The sequence below is a fragment of the Dipodomys merriami genome, unplaced genomic scaffold (assembly GCF_024711535.1).
Source record: "Dipodomys merriami isolate MVZ:Mamm:240054 unplaced genomic scaffold, mDipMer1.0.p SCAF_592, whole genome shotgun sequence".
NCBI classification, from domain to species: domain Eukaryota; kingdom Metazoa; phylum Chordata; class Mammalia; order Rodentia; family Heteromyidae; genus Dipodomys; species Dipodomys merriami.
Genome location: NW_027206171.1, coordinates 631,193 through 652,731, shown reverse-complemented (window position 1 = coordinate 652,731; position 21,539 = coordinate 631,193). Strand labels below are relative to the sequence as shown.

At 41.4% G+C, this 21,539-nt stretch overlaps 1 pseudogene; it reads left to right on the top strand.

Annotated features, from left to right (window-relative positions):
• Positions 1 to 1,213: 1,213 nt before the first annotated feature.
• Positions 1,214 to 6,916, top strand: LOC138813379 (tubulin beta-2 chain-like; annotated as a pseudogene).
• Positions 6,917 to 21,539: the final 14,623 nt, after the last annotated feature.

Genomic DNA, 21,539 nt, shown 5'->3' with positions numbered 1-21,539 from the left:
TGCTCTGATCTAATTCACTTAGTAAAGAAAGGCATATGCAACGTGAGTAATTTTCTACATTCTGGAGTTGGAAAGCTAAGGTATAAATGATTCTTGATTTCTAGATCCGTTCCTGTTGGTGAGAAGACAAACATACTCATGAAATATTTTATTTATTATTAGTATGATCAATGAATTAATTCAGATCAGGCCTGAAGAAGCACCAAGCTCTTCTCCATAGCTGGTACAGGACTGACGCTGGATGTGATGGAAAAAGATGGGGTCAGCTGAAACAAAGAGGCTACCCCTCTTGATCTTTGTCACTGTGTAGTCGGTATGTCTGAAAGAAGACCCCTCTCTCTGCCAGGTGATTGTGACTCATGCTTATAATCCACGTTATTCATGAGGCAAACATCTGAGGAATGAGGTTCAAAGCCAGCCTGTGTAGGGAAGTTCATGAGACTCATCACTAATTAGGAGCCCAAATATCTGGAAGTGAAACTGTTGCCTAAGTTCTGCTCTTGACTAAAAATCAAACAAACAAGAAAAAATAAACAAACAGAAAAACTGACTGAGCCAGTCCCTGAGATCAAGCCCAAGACCAGCACAAAAGATGGAGGGGGAAGAGAAGCCCTCTCCCATACTGGAATCCCCACTCCGCACCCCCATAGAGAGTTCTCAGAGGGCTGGAGCTGACTCCTCTAGCTAAGTGTCAAAGAGCAGAAATGGAGAAAATGAGCATTTCTGGTGAAAGGAGCACTGGTGCAACAGCAAGCTGGGGCAAAAGGAAAAGGCTTCAGCCTGGCCTTTCCAATTGCACAGCAGTTATCCCAAGCCTTTTTATGTCTGAGGCCTCTGGACATATCCAAGGCAGAATATCTCTATTTTAGATTATAAAAAATACTGTGCTACTTCATCAGCTGAAACCTTTAAAATGGAGATATTTGATAACTATTTTCCTATACACAAAGATGAAATCTACTGCTCATTTAAAAACAAATCCAAGGAAAGAAATATAAGTGCAATGGGAAAGTGCGTGCCTTACATGCATGATGTCCTGGTTTCCATCTAAAGCATTGGAGAATAAAATGAGAAAACATGGAAAAACCGCCCAGAGTTATCAGAGCATAAAAAGAGCATGTCTGTGCAATGGAGGCAAAGTCTCTCTCCCATAGAAGTTCTCTTTTACTTTGGCCTTGAGCAGTCCTGTGTGCAGGCTCCTTGACATCATATCATGGCCCATCGCCCCTGGAACAATGAACACTGTGATGAGGTGACTATACCCCAGAGGTAGGTACCAAAATTATAACTTACTCAGAAGGACTAAAGAATGCATAAAGATCTTGGGTTGGCTTTGTGGAGCTTCTGACTAGGCCTGGGGAGTGATATGACCTGCAGACTGTCCAATGGTCTTGAGAGACATATAGTTCATTCCTAAAGACACCTCATTAATACCTACATAACCCACACCAACTAGTGCCTTCCCTCCCATGGGCCTCTCCTGTCTAGCAAGGGTTCTGATGGTCTTTTCCTTCAATAAAGTTATGCTGTCTTACCTCTTCCTTTTTGTCTGTAGACTCATTCCTCAAACAAAGGAGACAAAGGACCTGATCCAGGTGTTACATTTTATTTTTCTTGTCAGTCGAAAGGCTTGAACTCAGGACCTAGACACTGTCCCTCAAGGCTAGTGCTTTTGCACTTTGAGCCACAGGACCACTTCTGGTTTTCTGGTGGTTAATTGGAGATAAGTCTCAAACTTTTCTGCCTAGGCTGGATTGAAACTCTGAAGTTCAGACCTCAGCGTCCTAAATAGCTAGGATTACAGGTGTGTGAGCCACCAGTGCTGGACAAATGGTTGTGTGTGTGTGTGTGTGTGTGTGTGTGTGTGTGTGTGTGTGTGTGTGTGTGTTGGTCCTAAGGCTTAAATTAATGCATAAACATTGATTTGGATTTTTTTTTTTTGCTGAAGATTAGTGCTCTACCACTTCAGTCATAGTTCTACTTCGGGATTTTTGGTGGTTAATTAGGGATAAGAATCTCACTGAATTTTCTTGCCTGGACTGGCCTTGAACTTAGATCCTCAGATCTTAGTCTGCTGAGTATCAAGAAATACCAGCTAGAACCACCACCACTACAGCTGAGTATTCTATTTTATTCCATTCTCTGCTAACTCATGATAAAGAGGCTCTCTCCTAAATTCCCATAGATTTTAGAGTGCTGTGTGGAATACCAGCTATACACAAGTAATGAAAGCTGAAAATCTCAATGGGAAAATGGTGCCCTTCTATGGATATTCTGCATCATTCACTATAGTACTGAGCAGTCCCATATGCAGACACTATACATCCCATCACCATGGCACTGAGCAGTCTTGTGAACAGAGCCATAGACATTGGATCAATATGGCCCTGAGCAGTCCTGTGTGTAGACCCCAAAGATATCAAATAACCATGACCTTGATAGTTAAGCATGTGACCCCTACATTAGGATAAAAACCCAACAGTGAAGACTTTCATAGGGGAGGCTGGACGTGAGGGAAGTGTTTCTTAGAGGAAAGTGGCTGCTAAAAGATCTGAAGTGGGTGGGTGACATGATGGAGTAGGGTCTTGGAAAGCCTCTACTGAGAGGTATGTGGCCATGGTGTCTTCAAGGAGCAGATGTGTCAGTGTTAGGGAAGAAATGACTAAAAGAAGGATTCAGCTTGTTTCCCCTGTGGTCTATGGAATTCATTTGCTAGGAACAATCAGGATATAATCTGTGTATGAGAAACAAAGGTTTCACCTATCATCCACTCAATGCATGGAGATGTGACTCTGGTCCAGGGAAACCTTGTGCTGAGTGGCTGACATCACTAAGTCACACATCTGTGAGTACCCATCATGTTTGCAGACTCAACACCTAGGTATACCATGTATGATTGGAACAAACGCATTCCCGGTGTGTCCCTTGGGCACTGATGATACTCTAGCACAGGTTTGGTGGCAACACAAAAAGGGCTCAAGATAAAAGCATTCAGGATCCACCAGCTTTGGTGCCCAGGAAGCAGAAAAAAGTTCTGTTTTGAAGCAGGCCATCATGTTGATACTGAAAACCTAATAACTGAATCACATCTTTTGTCTCTATGATCTCAAAGAATGAGTTCATGGATGCAGAGGGAAGAATAAAACAGCAATGATTTATTGAAGAAGAGAATATCAAATGTCTTGCTAGACAGGAGGGGTCCTAAAGGAAGGTACTTACTGGGATGCTTTGTACAGGGTTTAATTGTCTGTAGGAGAGAGCTATATGACTCTCAAGGTCATAGGACAGTCTGTGGCCATATCCATCCCAGACCCAATCAGAGATGTCACACAGCTTGTATGAGATATCTGCATCCTTTAGCCCTTTTAATGGATGTCTGGTCCAGCAGACACCTGTGAGGCTCAATCAGGTCACTGTTCACATGGAAGTCTACTAGTGGCTCAATTGATAGAGCTTCTCTTCTAGCTTTGTGTTGTGTTGTGGTGCGTGTGTGTGTGTGTGTGTGTGTGTGTGTGTGTGTGTGTGCGTGTGTGTGGTTAATTGGAAATAAGAGTTCCAAGTACATTCCTTCCCTTCTGAGCCAACACTGAAGCATGATCCTCAGATCTCAGCCTCCTGATTAGCTAGGATTATAGATTTGATCCATAAACAAAGGGCTGAAAAAATAGTCTTTTAATAAGTTCATAAGTTCATTTAAAGAAGTATGAAAACAGCACCATTACTTAAAATTCAATCACCCCTCAGTATCCTCATGGAATGGGCTCGAGGACCCCCACCAATAACAACATCTTCACACACTCAAGTTCTTTATATAAAATAGTATTTGTATAGAACCTACAAATAATCTGCCACACACATTCAAGTGTCTCTACATGACATCATACTTAATAACAGGTACATGCTATGTAGCCAGTGGATTTACTATAGAGTACAGTACAAGTATATGAGAAGAAAATAGTGTATAATTATTTCCCTTGACAAGCCACATTTGGTGGAATCTACAGTGTTGGAATGTGCAGAGACAATAGCAGGTGAATTAAAGGTGAACCTGAAGATGAAAACTGGCAGGAATGGAGACGAGAAAAATGCGAGGAGGTGGAGAAGGAATGGGTTAAGGCCTGAGGCATTTGGAACTGGAGAAGAGGAGCCAGTGGCCCAATTAACAGTACTGGGGAAGGAAAAGGGATGAAGAGGAAGGATTAGTTCACATATATTTGTTCTTATCCTATCAAGATTTATTTAGCTTCCTTCAGAATTGAAGTTCTAAGAGAATTATCAGAATTCTCAAGTCCATTCCTTACTAAGTCAGAAATGGATTTCATCTCACAACAAGATGGTAATCACAAAAATATTCAACATCTCCATGGAAGTTTTAAAGGGTAATATCAATCAATGACTTGAATTACCTTGGCAAGGAAGACACCTGTAAGGATTTATGGGTGAGTAACTTTAAAAAACTCCAACAATGACAACTGGCTCTTAACAGCCCAACACTCATCATGAAGCAATGAGCTTTTCCTTCAATGTTGTCTTTTCCATTTTTTTTTTGTGAAGCAAGATTACCATATTGTTCCTCTGTAATTTGAGAGACAGTGTCAAGAAAGAGAATGCATAAGTTTGAATCACCTCTTGATGACAAGAAAGCTGAAGCAATTTGATTGTCTCATGACTGTCTCATTGGCCAAGGGGCAAAAAGGGTAGTCACAGTTGAGAGGCATTTTCCATCCACCTTCCAAATGCATTTCTACTTTCTTCTGCCTGTTCTGAATCCACATAAGCTAGCTTATATTGACTGCATCAGTAAAGACTGACTAGCCCTGGAGGATTGGCAGGGATGGGATGGTGTGCAAAAGGCGGAAGTGACCAGGAGGCCTGAAAAGAAGGGAGGGCTGAAGTGAGAGAACCACTGCTAATCTCCTCTTCAAAAAATCCCTCAATGGCTGAACCAATCTTTTCTGTTTCCATGTCTCAAATGCTGTAATTTCTGTAATGAATGCTGAGAGTCACTCAGAATCATAAGCTCTGCCCCTAAGTTTCTTGTCAATTATAGGCCTAAGTCAACTCTTGTCTCCACAGGCAAAAAATATGTTCCTCGGGCCATCATGGTGGACCTAGAGCCTGGAACCTTAGACTCAGTGAGATCAGGACCATTTGGCCAGAGCTTCAGGCCAGACAACTTCATATTTGGTATGTCATCATGGTCTATGGGTCCTAACATCCAGGCACTCCAGTGCTGGGCTGAGCCTTTATACACCTAGATATTGTCCTCACCTAACCCACCTATTCCAGTCCACTGGAGTCATGCCCCTGGCCACTCAGACAGCTCAGATCAGTGCAACTCTGCAAGCCCTCCATGACAAAGAAGCCTCTGAAGGGAAAGATCAGCAATCAGGGAAAGCCTCCAACAAGGTTTCAGCACTGCTGGTCATTTCAAAGGCCCGGCAATAAGAGAGAACTACTTCAGGACACCAGAAATCAAAGCATAGCTATGTGTGAGCAAGGTGCAGACAAGTGCTTGCAGCTTAGCTTTCCTATGATGACAATGTGCTCCTGTCCCTCCTGTGAAACTAATTACATTTCCAGTATTGAGGCAGGCTCTGTTCTTCATTTCTACAAGTAGTTGATTTGGGTTAAAATGTATCTTCCTCCACATTGTCTTTATTTCTTTAGAACCTGGGTGATTTGTAGGGTCCCAGATACAATGAAAACATTTCCTTTATTTCACCAAAGTTATCTAAATTAAAAGCAAAGGTTGGCTCAGAAGAGTCCTGTTGTCTTCACAATGCAAATGGCACAGTAAATATTCTTGGAGTGTGTGTCCCATCATGGCTTGTGTCTGATAGGCCAGAGCGGGGCAACCAATAACTGGACCAAGGGCTACTACACAGAGGAAGCTGAGCTGGTGGAGCCGGTACTGGATGTGGTGAGGCGGAAGTCAGAAAGGTGTGACTGTCTACAGGGTTTCTAGCTGGCCCACTCTTTGGGAGGTGGCACCGGGTCAAGCATGGGCACCCTGATTCTCAACAATATTCAAGAGGGGTACCCAAACCACACCATGAACACCTTCAGTGTCATGCCCTCCCCAAAGGTGTCAAACACAGTGCTGGAACCCTACAACGCGATCTTCTCTGTCCACCAGCTGGTGGAAAATGCAGATAAAACTTTCTGCATCGACAACAAGGCCCTGTACAACATCTGCTTCTGTAACTTGAAGCTGCCCACGCCCAACTATGGCGACCTGAACCACCTGGTGTCAGGCACCAACAGCGGGGATACCATCTGCCTGTGCTTCCCTGGCCAGCTGAATGCAGACCTGCACAAGCTGGCCTTGAATATGGTGCTCTTTCCCGCCTGCACTTCTTCATGCCTGGCTTTGTGCCCCTGGCCAGCCGTGCCAGCCAGCAGTACCATGCTCTCTCAGTGCGCGAGCTTCACCCAGCAGATATTTGACCCTAAGAACTTGATGGTCACCTGTGATCTCCGCCATGGCTGCTACCTGACAGCGGCTGCCATCTTCCGAGGCTGCATGTCCATGAAGAGGTGGATGAACAGATGCTCAACATGCAGAACAAGAACAGCAGCTACGTTGGAGACTGGATCCCCAACAATGTGAAGACAGCTGTGTGTGACATCCCCCCTTCCCTTCCCCCCCACCCCACCCCTACATAGACTCACGAGGTCGGCCACCTTCATCGGCAACAACATAGCCATCTAGGATCCCTTCAAGTGCATCTCAGAGCAGTTCAGTGCCATGTTCCAGTGCAATGCATCCTTGCACTGGTACATAGGTGAGGGCATAGATGAGATGGAGTTCACTGAAGCTGAGAGCAATATCAATGACCTGGTGTCCGAGTACCAGCAGTGCCAAGATGACACTGCTGATGAACAGGGGGAATTTGAAGAAGACTTGGTGTAGGAACTAGTTTAAGACTTCCCATTGCTAGCAGTGCAACAGGAGTGTCAGAGCCTGCCTACTTCTCAAATTAATGGTGCTTTCCTGAGTTCCTGTTGTCCTGGAGTGGGATCCTTGCTGTGTATCATTATGCACAGCCTTTCCTGTCAGAAACTCACTGGTGGTGAATGTAAAAATACAGATTTCTTTTAAATATAATTGTATGAAAGCCTTATTTATATAAATAAAGAAGTATACATTTTATACTCTTAGTCCTTATTCTTCTTAAGAATCCCTTTTATTCTTTCAATGTATTTGAAATATAAAGGTGGCCAGCAGGATTTAATCTTAGCAATATAGGACTGGTGCTCAAGAGGAGTTTCAAATTCATGGTATTCCTGCTATTTTGAAGAGGAGTATGACAAATGCCAATATTTTTTATTTTCCCTGGCCCAGTTTTAAAGTTAGCAATCTCTCAATAGCATGCCAGTAGCAAAAAAGCAGTTTGAAGAGAAAGAAAACTAAAACTAGATGTTACAATTTTCCTAGTACCAATTTGATGTTTGGAGTACTGACAGGATTGACGTTCAAGGCTTGTCTGGGCACTGAGGTAGCAGGGCCTCTTCCTCCTTTATTCTGACAGGACTGGCTATACCTGCCACCCATTACACATTCCTCTTTGGGAATGGAACCACAAAAGGCAGTTATGAATACTGGCCATTACAGATCTACTTCTCCTTCACACAATGATAGGTTCTTGTCTCATGCCCCATCAGAGGGATTGCAGTCACATTCTCCAGAAACTGTAGCAGGAACCCCGATCCCTGTGCTTACAGTTCAGTTTACAGTGAAGCAGAACTCACAGGATGAGTGCAAGATCTTGGTTGCCAGGGTAGTTTCTCAAGGCATCTGGCAACATTAAGGACAGAAGTGAGTCTAGCTCTTTGAGGGAGTGAAAAGCTGACCAGCCCCATAGTGTATCAAGAACTGCTTGATTCTGTCCTTCCAAGTGAAGGAGAGAAGGGGAGACATGGCCCAATGACCCATTCTCATACTCACTTTTCCAGCATTCAAAGCTATCTGAGGCCCAGGGGGAGTTGTAAGGACAAAAGGGATGCATGGAGCTAGCCTGTTGGGTATGGTTACTTTACATGAGTAAGATGGAAATCTCAATTGCTTAGAACCTACAATGGCCAGGAAGAGGTCGAACACTTCTGTTTTCACAGGAGGCCACATCAGTCAAGGGTTCTTTTTGCCAGAATCTTTCACTCTTCTTGCAGTGAGGCTTCAGGTAGGTTGTCTGTGCCAGGCATTCCTCCATGGCCACCAATAACCTGTAAGCCCCTTTTTATTCAGAAACAGGACCTATGGGAATTTAGCAACTTTTAGAAAGCTCTAAGGAAAAGATACAACTGGGTGAGGTGCAAGTTCCTTGCTGCTAGTAAAGTTGGGAAATAGTAATTTCCCTAAGCTTTCCTCTACCAGGCCTGAGGTTGGAGTAGGGTGGAGATGAGTGGGGTATAGATCTTTAAGCCAAGCTGATCTCACTCATTAGAAAGTAAACTTCCCCAGGGGGTGATCTGTGACTAGAAGCAAGATGTTTTCTGTCCTTGCCCCAAGGCATATCAAAGTGCAATTAGCTTCTAATGTGGGAGTCCTAGGGAGTAGGTGTTGGCCAGCAAATTGACATTCCTGGGTCTCTAGTACTGGAACTGATCAGGTTGGATGATCCCCAAACCCAACAAGGCTGCTGGGTCAGAACTGAAGGCAGGTCTGGCCAAAGCACTCTCACTCCTCAGTGGGTTAAGGATTGAGGCCAAGCTGTGATGGAGGTCCCACCTAGCATATCTACCAGTATTTGACTAAGAATATTTTTTAAATTTTATTTTATTTGTGAACATACTGTACAGAGGGGTTACAATTACATGGGCAAGATAATGAATACATTTCTTACCAAGCATTGCAGCCTCCTCCTTTGTTTACCCTTCACCTCCCTTCCCAGCCTCCCCCCTCCCCGCCCACCCAATCCTTCCCCATCTCGCCCCCACCGACATTGTAAACCTCGTTTTTGACATGACAATTTGTACTTTTCATTGTTGCAACAGGTCCACCTGAATCCTTAAATGACTTGTTTTTCCCCATCTCCTCCACAAGTTATACTGACATCAAATATATTGAAAGCGGGGGTTATACTGTGGGGGAGGGACACACAAAGCAACAAAGAAATAATCTTATAAATGCATTAGATACACATGCATGAAAGAAAAAAAACATTAAGATACCTATCTAAGGATTCATTTTCCTAACATAACATTATCTTACTTTTTCCACTTGACTCATACATATACTAGATATTACAAATAAGGGAAACCATGGGACCTGTGTTTCTTTGTGCCTGGCTTACTTCACTTAATATATTTTTTTCCAAGTTATTCCATTTCCTAACAAAGGGGGCAATGTCATTCTTTTTGATGGAGGCATAGAATTCCATTGTGTATATATACCACATTTTCTTGATCCATTCATCTACTGAAGGGCATCTGGGTTGGTTCCATATCTTAGCTATGGTAAATAATGCTGCAATAAACATAGTTGTGCTGGAAGCTTTAGTGTGATCTTGTTTGTAAATATTTGGGTAAATGCCCAAAAGTGGGATTGCTGGGTCATAGGGGAGGTCTATGTGAAGTCTTTTGAGGAACCTCCATACTTCTTTCCAAAGTGGTTGAACAAGTTTATATTCCCACCAACAATGAAATAAGGTTCCCTTCTGTCCACATCCCCTCCAGCATCTGTTGTTGGTAGAGTTCTTGATTTTTGCCATTCTAACTTTTGTGAGGTGGTATCTCAATGTTGCTTTGATTTGCATTTCTTTTATGGCTAGGGATGTTGAGCATTTCTTCATGTGTCTATTGGCCATCCTTCTTTCTACTTCAGAGAAGTTTTTCTTTAAGTCTTTAGCCCACTTATTTATTGGGCAGTTGTTTCTTTGAGGATTTGATACAATAGAATGGAAAAAAGACAGCCTCTTCAGTAAATGGTGCTGGCAAAATTGGTTAACTACATGTAGAAAACTAAAGCTATATCCTTATATATCACCCTGCACCAGAATCAACTCCAAATGGATCAAAGACCTCGAAGTCAAAGCAGACACTCTGAAAACATTACAGGATGGAATAGGAGAAACACTAGGTCTCCTTGGCTCAGGCCGAAATTTTCTGAATAGAGACCAGGAAACACAACAAATCAAAGAAAGATTGGACAAATGGGATTGCATAAAGTTGCAGAGCTTCTGCATGGCAAACGGCATAGCTAGCAAGATCAATAGAAAGGCCACAGATTGGGAGAAGATCTTTACTAGCCATACAACGGACAAGGGTCTCATATCTAAAATATACTTGGAACTCAAAAAATTAAATCCCCCAACAACAAATGACTAAGAATATTTTTTTGTTTTCTCTTAAATACTCATTTATGAGCCTTTTCTGGTGGCTTTGGATTATTACTTTACACTCTTGACAAAGTAGTTCTTGTTTCACAATTAATAACTCTTGCCTCACCCCTCAGAAAACTCTTCTTGATAATTATATAAGTAGATCACCATATATTTCTCAGGCATGGCTTTTGTTTCCTCCTAGCCAGAGGTCTGCACTCATTGCCACACAAGCCAACATTGAGGTGACTCCTATAGACAGGGTGATTATTTTGTCCAAATGCTAAGTGCAGCATCTCCCTTATTCTCATGTACCTTGGTAATTGTATCAAATACTTAATAGAGTCCTTGACTAGTATGATAAGCAAAGCTCTGGGTGAAGATGCAACTCAATGGTAGAGTACATCCCTGGCATGCACAAGACTCTCTGTTCAGTCCCCAGCACCAAAAGGAGGAAAAGGTAACAAATGTTAGAAAAGTGGGGCTGAAATTAGGAAAGCAACTCCATTTGTAGTAGCCCCACAAAAAATAAAATACCTAGGAATTAAGTTAACCAAAGAAGTGAAGGACCTCTATGATGAAAACTTCAAAAACGAAAAATGAAATAAAAACGGTACTTAGAAAATGGGAAAAACTCCCATGCTCCTGGATTGGAAAGATTAACATCGTGAAAATGGCAATACTTCCCAAGGATATCTACAAATTCAATGTGATACTTATCAACATTCCAACCTCATTCTTCAAGGAAATAGAAGAGGCAATCCAAAAATTCATATGAAACAATAAAAGACCCCGAATAGGAAAAATGCTCCTCAACGGAAAGAACACTGCTGGAGGAATATCAATACCAAATTTCAAACTCTACTATAAAGCCATAGTAATCAAAACAGCTAGTTACTGGCACAAGAACAGACCTCAGGACCAATGGAATTGAATTGAAATCCCAGAAATGAACCTACAGACCTATAGCCATCTAATCTTCGATAAGGGAGATAAAAAAATAGAATGAAAGAAAAACAGGCTCTTCAGTAAATGGTGCTGGCAAAACTGGTTAACTACTTGTAGAAAACTAAAGCTAGATACTTATATATCACCATGTAACAGAATCAATTCCAAATGGATCAAAGACCTCGGAGTCAAAGCAGACACTGAAAACATTACAGGATGGAATAAGAGAAACCCTAGGTCTCCTTGGCGCTGCCCGAAATTTTCTTAATAGAGACCCAGAAACACAACAAATCAAAGAAATGTTGGAAAAATGGGATTGCATAAAGTTGCAGAGCTTCTGCATGACAAAGGACATAGCTAGCAAGATCAATAGAAAGCCCACGGATTGGGAGAAGATCTTCACTAGTCATACAACGGACAAGGGTCTCATATCTAAAATATACTTCGAACTCAAAAAATTAAATCCCCCAACAACAAATCCTCAAAGAAACAACTGCCCAATAAATAAGTGGACTAAAGACTTAAAGAGAAACTTCTTTGAAGAAGAAAGAAGGATGGCCAATAGACACAGGAAGAAATGCTCAACCTTCCTAGCCATAAAAAGAAATGCAAATCAAAACAACATTGAGATACCAACTCACACCAGTTAGAATGGCAAAAATCAAGAACTCTAATAACAATAGTTGCTAGAGGGGATGTGGACAGAAGGGAACCTTACTTCATTGTTTGTGGGAGTGTAAAGTCGTTCAACCACTTTGGAAAGTAGTATGGAGGTTCCTCAAAAGACACCACATAGAGCTCCCCTATGACCCAGCAATCCCACTTTTGGGCATTTACCCAAATGTTTACAAACAAGACCACACTATAGCTACCAGCATAACTATGTTTATTTCAGCATTATTTACCATAGCTAAGATCTAGAACCAACCCAGATGCCCCTCAGTAGATGAATGGATCAAGAAAATGTGGTATATATACACAATGGAATTCTATGCCTCCATCAGAAAGAATGACATTACCTCATCTGTTAGGAAATGGAAAGACTCAAAAAAATTATATTAAGTGAAGTAAGCCAAGGCCAAAGAAACATAGGTCCCATGATTTCCCTTATTTGCAATATCTAGTATATATATATATATGCGTCAAGCAGAAAAGGTCAGATAAGGAGATGTTTGGAAAATGAACCCTAAGATATGTATTTTATATGTTTTTTTTTCTTTCATGCATTTGTTTCTTACCCAATTATAAGATTATTTCTTTGTTGCTTTGTATGTCCCTCCCCCACAGTATAACCTCTGCTTTCACTATATTTGATGTCGGTATAATTTGTGGAGGGGAAGGGGAAAAAGAAGTCATTCAAATAAGGATACAGGTTGACCTATTGTAACAATGAGGAAGTACAATTTGTCATGTCAAAAACGAACTTTACAACTTGCGGGAGGGGGATTGGGTGGGGGGCAGGGAGGATGGGAAGGGTAAACAAAGGAGGAGGCTACAATGCTTGATAAGAAATGTACTCACTATCTTGCCTATGTAATTGTAACAACTCTGTATAGTATTTGCACATTAAATAAAATTAATTTTTGCAGCAAGAAAAAACATAAAATAAAAATAAAATGTAAAAAAATAAAATATCAACAAAAACAAAAACAAAAAACAAATGTTAGGCTCAGAAGACAAAATATTAGGACTCATGGAAAAACACCCAGATTGGCACTGAAGAGTTGTGTCATGAGGGAACACTGGTAGAATGTTTGTAGCGGGAAAGAAGAGAGCCCCTTGATGTATGTACCCTTTTAGAAAGCAGAGGTAGGAACAGGGAATGAACTTCTTGTAGTCATCCTAGGCCGTGGAAGGAAGAAGCCCTGACATGTATGTTGCTCTAATGGGACCAGAGTCTAAAGTGGCACCACCATACCAGGCCGTGGCCCAACAAGAACAGGTTTGTCAGAAGGACCTTCTTGCATTGGAGAGATTTCTTTTGACCACTTCGGCCTTGTTAATCATATTTCCTTACGCTGTTTCCTTTTTCCTTCCACCTTGTCATACCTATAGCAGATCCTGTCCAGAAAACCCATTCTCTCTAATCTCATTCTCTAAAAGTCTCCCAGTTTAGAGCTGTACATATCCTAGACCAAAAAAGTAGGGGGTGGTTATTCTGTCAGACATAGAATTAAACTAAAAGGTATCTTTAAGTAGACTTTGACAAGGTTCTCATATGGACAGTGTTTTGTTGATTAGTCCTGGAATTGCGACCCGCTTTGGGTCTAATTCTGAGATGATAGTGGAAGACAACTGGTGATAGGACTTCACAGACCACTGTGATTTCAAAACCTTGGCAGGTACATCTCTATTCAAGGATGTGCTATCAGCCAACATACATATGTCTGTTACAGGAGTGATGACTGGGAAAAGGAATTTATTGGCGACAGAGGAGACCAGCCTTTAGACAAGTTGTTGCCTTTCAGTGTGAGGCAGACAAAGAGTGCCTATGGATACAGAGTAATTTCAGGAAGCTTCCCCCAAGTCTTGTTATCCACAAATCATCTGAGAATAACTGTAAACCCAGAGGTGAGAGACATGTGCTTTGTGCTTTTGCACCACTGCTTTGCTGCATGGCTCTTTATGCTCTTCTGAAACCTCCTTCTGAGCTGGTCCACAATGTTCCCAGGAGGTGGGAAGCAGAGGGGACCTGGCAGCTAGGCTGCTAATGACTCTGGCCACACGGACTTGGGGCAGTAGGCAAGTGCTGGGCATCTGCTGCATTCTAGTGGTATGTGCTCAGTGGAAAATTTTTCTCTTACTAAGAGCAATTCCTCTGTCCTTGAGCCATCTCCCAGGTCAGGATGTCTTTATCTGCAGAGGCTGAAGCTTTGCCATAGCTCTCATCTTGACAGGTGTCTTTCTGTTTTTCAATTTTCCTTCCTTCCTTCCTTCCTTCCTTCCTTCCTTCCTTCCTTCCTTCCTTCCTTCCTTCCTTCCTTCCTTCCTTTCTTTCTTTCTTTCTTTCTTTCTTTCTTTCTTTCTTTCTTTCTTTCTATCTTTCTTTCTCTTTCTCTCTCTCTTTTCTTTCTTTCCTCTCTCTTTCTCTTTCTTTCTTTATTCTTTGTTCCTTTCTTTCTTTTTTTTGTTGTTTTGTTGGTCATTGGTCTTGAACTCTAGGCCTAGGAACTGTCTCTTAGCTCTTCAGCTCAAGGCTAGTTCTCTATCGCTTGAGCCATAGTGCCACTGCTAGTTTTCTGGTGGTTTATTGGAGATAAGTATCTCAAGGGCTTTCCTGTCCAGGCTGGTTTTTAACTGCCATACTTAGATCTCTGCCTCCTGAGTAGCTAGGTTCACAGTCATGGGCCACTGGTGCCCAGCTTGACAGCTTTCTTATTCGTGCAAGGTAACAATGGCTATGTTGTGTTCTGTGAGGAGTTTCCCTATCATCCTACAACACTAATGGTCTTAGTGTTGTGGCAGAGCACACAGCAATGGAGCTTTCTTTCTTTTTTTTTTTTTTTTTGGGTCCAGTTGTGGGCCTGAACTCTGGGCCTGGGCACTGTCCCTCAGCTCTTCAGCTCAAGGCTAGCACTCTACCATTTGAGCCACAGCGCCATTTCCGGCTTTTTTTCTTTTTGCTTATGTGGTGCTGAGGAATCGAACCCAGGGCCTCATGCATGCAAGGCAAGCGCTCTACCACTGAGCAACCTTCCCAGCCCGCAATGGAGCTTTCTATGCATACACATTGACTAGTATCTGAAAAGCCAGCATGCAAAGGCCAGGAAAGCTCTACAACTGCATACATCTCAATTTGCACTGGGAATAACCAAATATTAAGTTCTAGTGTTGGTGGTTTTCCTTTGTATACAGTTTAAGCAGGTTGTTTCCAGATGTCTATCATTTAACTCAATTGACTCAATTAACTTATCTGCTCTTTCTATGGGTCTGACATAAATGTCTGCTTACCAGAGGCCAATAACTGATTTTAAGTCTAAGTGAAATCCAGCAAGTGCTCAGGCATGGTGATTAAGAGTGCTGTATAGATAATGTACAGCTGCATAGTACTTGTGCTGCACACTTCTCATAACTTCACCAAATTCTAAATATTTCTTATAGAGTGGAAAGAAGCCGTACTTTTATGGCTTCTTGCATAGGTATTTGAATCCATCTAATGAGCACATCTTACATTTGTTTGCTTTTTTTATAGTATTGTTGTTTGATTGGACTCAAAGCCTTATACATGCTAGGCATGCACTCTACCAAACCACCAGCCCCCTTCTTGTTTTCAGTATTTAAAGTAATTTTTGGGCATTGAGTCCATACACCTCCCTCAGAGCTGGAATTGCAGGCATGAACCACCTAGCCAGAAGTATTTCTTGAGATAAGGTCTTTTTGTTAACACTTTGCCTAGACTAGCCTGGGACCTCAGTCTTCCTCATCTCTATTATTCCCCAGAATAACATGCCTGTGGTTTGAAATGCTATAATCCCATTATTATTCTGGGTTCTTTAGTTGGAGATTTGTGATGTAGTACTAGAAGCCACTGCCTTATTACTTGACTTGAAATTATAAACCTTAATCAGTGGATATAATTCTGCTCTAGACTTTCAAAACCTCATATCAATGTGTGGACACTGCTTATTGTTAAACCATAGTTTAGGATATGTTGCATGACTTTAAGCCTCACTTTTTACACACACACACGCACACACACACACACACACACACACACAAACACACACACACACACCATTGTTTTCTGTGGTGACTTTGTACATCTGATCTTGACAGTGGCTGAGGCTTGTAGAACTGGGATTAGAAAAAGAAAAATGATAGATACAGATAGTTAAGCAGAAACCGCATCTCCTGCACTTTTAGGTGAGTTTCGATGCATGTTTTCATCAGATCCTCACTACTACTTTTTCTACCAGCATCCCACTACCATGTTCTTCTCCTGGCTCCCACAGAAGGTTCAGCTGATATTATAGGAAACAGAAACATTGTGCTTCTGCAAAACCTGCGTTATTGCTGCTTTGAGTGAATCTATTTTTGTCACGAGAATTTTTCTTAATGGAATATGGGAGAATCAGAAAAAATACTTATTTAAAGCAATTTCACTTAACCTTTTTCTTTCTTACTCATTTTATTTAAAAAAACTTTATTTGCCTAAGAGGACATTACACAAAACAATCTTTCTATATATTTTTTTTTGCTTATTTCTCTGGGGTCATGTCTCACTTTCTTAAACTTTTTGATGCTAAGATCCAAATTGTGGCAAATATCCAAAATGGAAAGGAAGGGAAGTGAGAATGCAGATCAAATAACATCTTACATCATCCACTGTCTAGGGCTGCTATTTCAACTATTGGATTGATGATGGTCAGTTTGCAGATTCATTGTCATAAAATGGCCCTTACATCATTTATAAAACTGAGTAGCTTGGGTTCCATTTGTAGCATTGGTCTTTTGATGCCTGCAGACTATGTGTCTGAAGGATGCAAAAGCAAGCTCCTCTCCACAGAAGTGAGATCTCCTCTCATGATAGAGTGAGATAACTTGGGGAGTTTTCAAAGGAAGAGGCTATTACTCAGCAGTCCGATACTAGAGGATTTGGAGAGAGAGCAAAATAAACCCCAAAACTGTCCCTAGAACTTGACCTCTTCCCACTCAATCCTTCCTTCTTCAGATAATAAAGCTGTGTAAGCTGAGGAAGGCAGCACACTACTTCCTAATTCAGATCTTGTTGCCTGGTTTTCCGAGACAATTCCTACTCCCTTCTATGAGGGTCTGACTTATTATCTGACCATGTCAAGGGTCTTTGCAGAAGGAATTCTGTCTTCATAAACTAATTTTGCGGCAAATCTTTAACTCAGTTCACCAAAGATCCAGTGGGAAAAAATAAAAATTGAGTATGCTGCATTGTGCACCTTTTAATCTTTGTGGGTTTTAATTGTAAGTTTTTAAAGATATATATATATATAAATATAAATATAAATATATATATATATATATATATATATATATATATATATATATATATATATATATATATATATATATACCAGGAGCCTGTTAGTTCATGCCTGTAATCATAGCTACTCAGGGGGCTGAAATCTGAGGATTGCAGTTTGAAGCCAGCCCAGAAAAAAAAAGTCTATAAGACTCTTATCTCCAATAAACTACTCAGAAAAACTGGAAGTGTTGTTAGAACTCGGTAGAAGACTAGCCTTGGAATTCTATTTCTCCATCAGAAAGAATGACATTGTCCCATGTGTTAGGAAATGGAAAGACTTGGAAAAAATTATATTAAGTGAAGTAAGGCAAGCCCAAAGAAATATAGGTCCCATAGTTTCCCTTATTTGCAATAACTATTATATGTCTAAGACAAACAGAAACTGTCAGACAAGTTGATGTTAGTTCAAATGAACTCCAAGATAAGGATTCAAATGTCTTTTTTTCTTTCTTGTGATTGTTTCCAACATACTTAAAAGATGATTTCTTTATTGCTTTGTATGTACCTCCACCATGGTATAAGCCCTGCTTTAACTGTATTTGATGTTGATATAATTTGTGGAGGGGAAGGGAAAAAAACAAATCGTTTAAATTGGGTTAGAGTTGGACTCATTACAACAATGAGATGTACAAGACGTTATGTTGAAAAACAAACTTTACAACTTTGGTCGGGTGAGGGACTGGGGTGGGTGGGGTGGTGGTGGTAGGAGGGTGTGGGGGGTAGAGAGGGGAAGGGATAGTATGGGGAAACAAAGGAGGAGGCAACAATGCTTGATAAGAAATGTACTCATTATCTTGCCCATGTAATTGTAACCCCTCTGTATGGTATTTTCACAATAAAAAAGAAGCTCAGAGACAGTGGCCAGGCCCTATGTTCAAGACCCATGGATAGCAAACAAAACCCTATATATACTTAACAAAGTTGTACACATTTTCCTCTTTAGGTCCATCATGATCTCTTACCGCTAGATATACTGCAGCTGGATTTTTGTAATTCATGAAACTACAGCTTTGTGGCCTGGGGAGGTCTCTCCTGACAGGTCATTTCTACAGAGCTTTGATGGGTCGCTGTGTTTTAACAAATTGAGTTTCTGTTCAACTCATATTTACAAATGAATTCACACATCATCATGGCACTCTTCCTCTGAGGAGGGCTGATGGTAAATTTAGCATGGATCTCTAAAACAGAGACATAACTTCATTTGACATTATTATCACACCAGGCAAAAATAGAAATTGCAGTTATAAAACAATGTATCAATCCTGTATCAATCCTGGTATTGATTTTCATCATAGACTTTGAGACCAGAATTTTTTATATATGTACAAATATATCATGGGAAAAGCATGGAATAGTGGACAGTTTTTGATTCTTATGTGTTTATGCACCACAGATTTATCATTAAACCGCAGTGTGAACTTTCTAACAAGGCCTGTGCCATCTCATTTAGAATACTCAGATATTAATGTAGTTTGCTAATTTAAAATAATTAATTCTTGCAGTGTAAAAACAGTACTAACCTTGGGGGAAAATGGCAAAGTTGAGATGAGGTCGGCCTACCTAATGGACTACACCTCACACCAGTTGCTGGAATCTTCTTCCGCAAGCCCTGTACTCCTGTGTTCTTTATAAACCTCCCAACCTCCCTCCTTACAATATAATCTAGAGGGATACAGGTGGTTCACATCTGTAATCCTAGCTACTCAAATGTCTAAAATCCATCCAGACGATCTTGGCAAGCTCAATTTGAAAAGTCTGTTAAAGGCTGGGATGGTGGCTCCGTGGTAGAGCGCTTGCCTGGCATGCCTGAGGCCCTCGGTTTGATGCCTTAGAACCACATACGCAAAAAGAGAAAAAGCCAGAAATGGCGCTGTGGCCTAAGTGGTAGAACGCTAGCCTTGCGCTGAAGAGCTAGGGACAGTGCCCAGGCCCAGAGTTCAAGTCCTACGACCAGACCCTCTCCCCCCAAAAAGAAAACTCTGTAAAAATTGAGCCTCCAAGTGTTTAGTGAAGATAGGACTGGAAGTGTGATTCAAATAGTCAAATGCCAGCCAACTAAACAGAAGATCTTGAGTTCAACCCTCAGGACTTGTGGTGGGGAGGTACATGGAGGCAAGGGGAGATGCAGGACTATATTCCATCTTGATAGTGTTCAGAGGATGGGGAATTAGTAGGAAGTGTCTCAATGGCTGTTTTCAGTAAAGCCCTGACTTAGAACTCTGTATATGAAAACTTGTAGTTGTTCTTCAATGGTCAGACTCAAACTACATAAAAAGAATCACTTTGTATATATGTAGGTATAAGTTCATGCTTTCCTCTACTGTGTGAAATCAGAACAAGAAACCACCTCTGAAAACAGAATCAGCTGTATGGCAGGGGAGGAAGAAGCAGATTCCCTATATAGTATAGCATCAACCTCCCTGGAACTACAAAGCTTGTAAAAACAAACTCCAACAAAGCATTGGCTGTGCTTTGTGGCAATTTCTTGTCCCCTGCAAAGGCCACCTTCCCCCAAGCCTGCTTTGCTCTCCAATCTCCTGTGCCAGTAGCATCCACCAACACATAATGGGATACAGGCATTGGGATGTTTGATGATGTTTCTTTCCAACCTCATGTCTTAAATTAGCCTAGCTCCATATCCCTAAGTTAATTTAGTCCAGTTTATAAGACCTTAGAAAATACCCGTTGTTTCCAGATTCAATGTGTAAAGTCTCCTAGCAGGGGCAGGTTATTATCCTTAGTCAATACCATTCAGTCACTACCAGACAATCTTGGTGCCAAGTTCACTCTGAATTTTCTCTTTCTTCAACACAAGAACGCCCTAAAGTCAGTATGATCCTTGGGTATTCAAAGAGAAAGTTGGAAATGCTACATATAATGGTCAGAGTGGCCAAGAGCCACTGTAAATACCCAAAGCACTTCTGGCTATGTCATCTACAACCGGTGGCAGCAGCCACCTTTGCGTGATATCCAGGCTGTAGGTAAGCTTTTACAACATGCAACCAGTAGATCCACAGTCTACCTTTTCTGGGAGAAGGCTTTTTAACAAATCTTAGCTTTTATGATTTGCACGTTTTCTGTTTGGCAACTTGCAATCTAGAATAGATTTTTGTCATCTGCTCACACATGCAATGTTATTACTTGTTCCCCATTTATATTTTTTAATTTAGAAATTTAGTGAATACTTTCATTCAGTTTAAGAAGCCTAATATTGTAGCAGTAAAGGGCCCAGCCATTGGAGTAGGAGCATCCATATTGCCTCTTTGTGATGTGGATTGGGCCAAGGAAATCGCTTGGTTCCAAACACCCTATAACCACTTCGGACAGGATCCAGATGGCTGCTCTACTTTTATCTTTCCCAAGATTATGGAAGGGGCATCTGTGAGTACCTTGGTTAAAAAATTATTTTAGACAATTTCTTTAAAATCTGTGGTTTGTGTGTTGTTCTACTCAGAGTATCCAGTGTGTTCTCTGGGGACATTTCATCAAATCTATTTGGTTCAGGTAGTTCTGTGATCCTTCCCAGGAGGCCATTCCTCCCATGAGGAGCCTCGAGATCTGTACAAATCACACTGATACAGTTTTCTATCAAGAATTACTCTTTATCTTCACAAGCTAAAAGCTGCCCTTTTAAAGTGGCAGTGGGAGGCGATGCACCAGTTGCTCACACACACACCTGTAATACTAGCTTTTTGGGAGGCTGATACCAGAATTGCAGTTTGAAGCCAGTGTAGGCAGAGAAACCCAAGATATTCTTATTTCATTTAGCCTGGAAAAAGCCACAAGTGGACCAGTGGCTGGAATGGTTAAGAGTGCCAGCCTTGAACAAAAGTTAAGAGCCAAAGGACCTGACTTCAAGTCCTAGTATTCACAACCCCAACCCCGCACCTGTACCCATATACCTCCCAAAACAGACACACAAAAGCAATTAGTAAGCAAACTTACATAAATAAAAGAAGTGGGGAGAGGGGTTCAGTATAAATTTGTGGGTTTTTTCACTATTTAAATTAGCCCATTCATGATGAGAGATTGTGTTTGCTTTTTCTCAATTACATATACCTGTTCCTTACTTCTAGAGAGAGACTGAGAGAGTTTGTAGAGAGGAGCATCCACAGAGATTGAACCCTGTTGAAGGGAGGGACTGGATGTCAGGTTGGATAGGGGGACAAGTGCAACTCCTCCAGCTCCATCACTGGGTGCCCGGAGTTTGACCTGGCCAATTGGCATGATGCTGTCTTCATACCCATCAGTGTGGTGAGTGCATGGAGGAT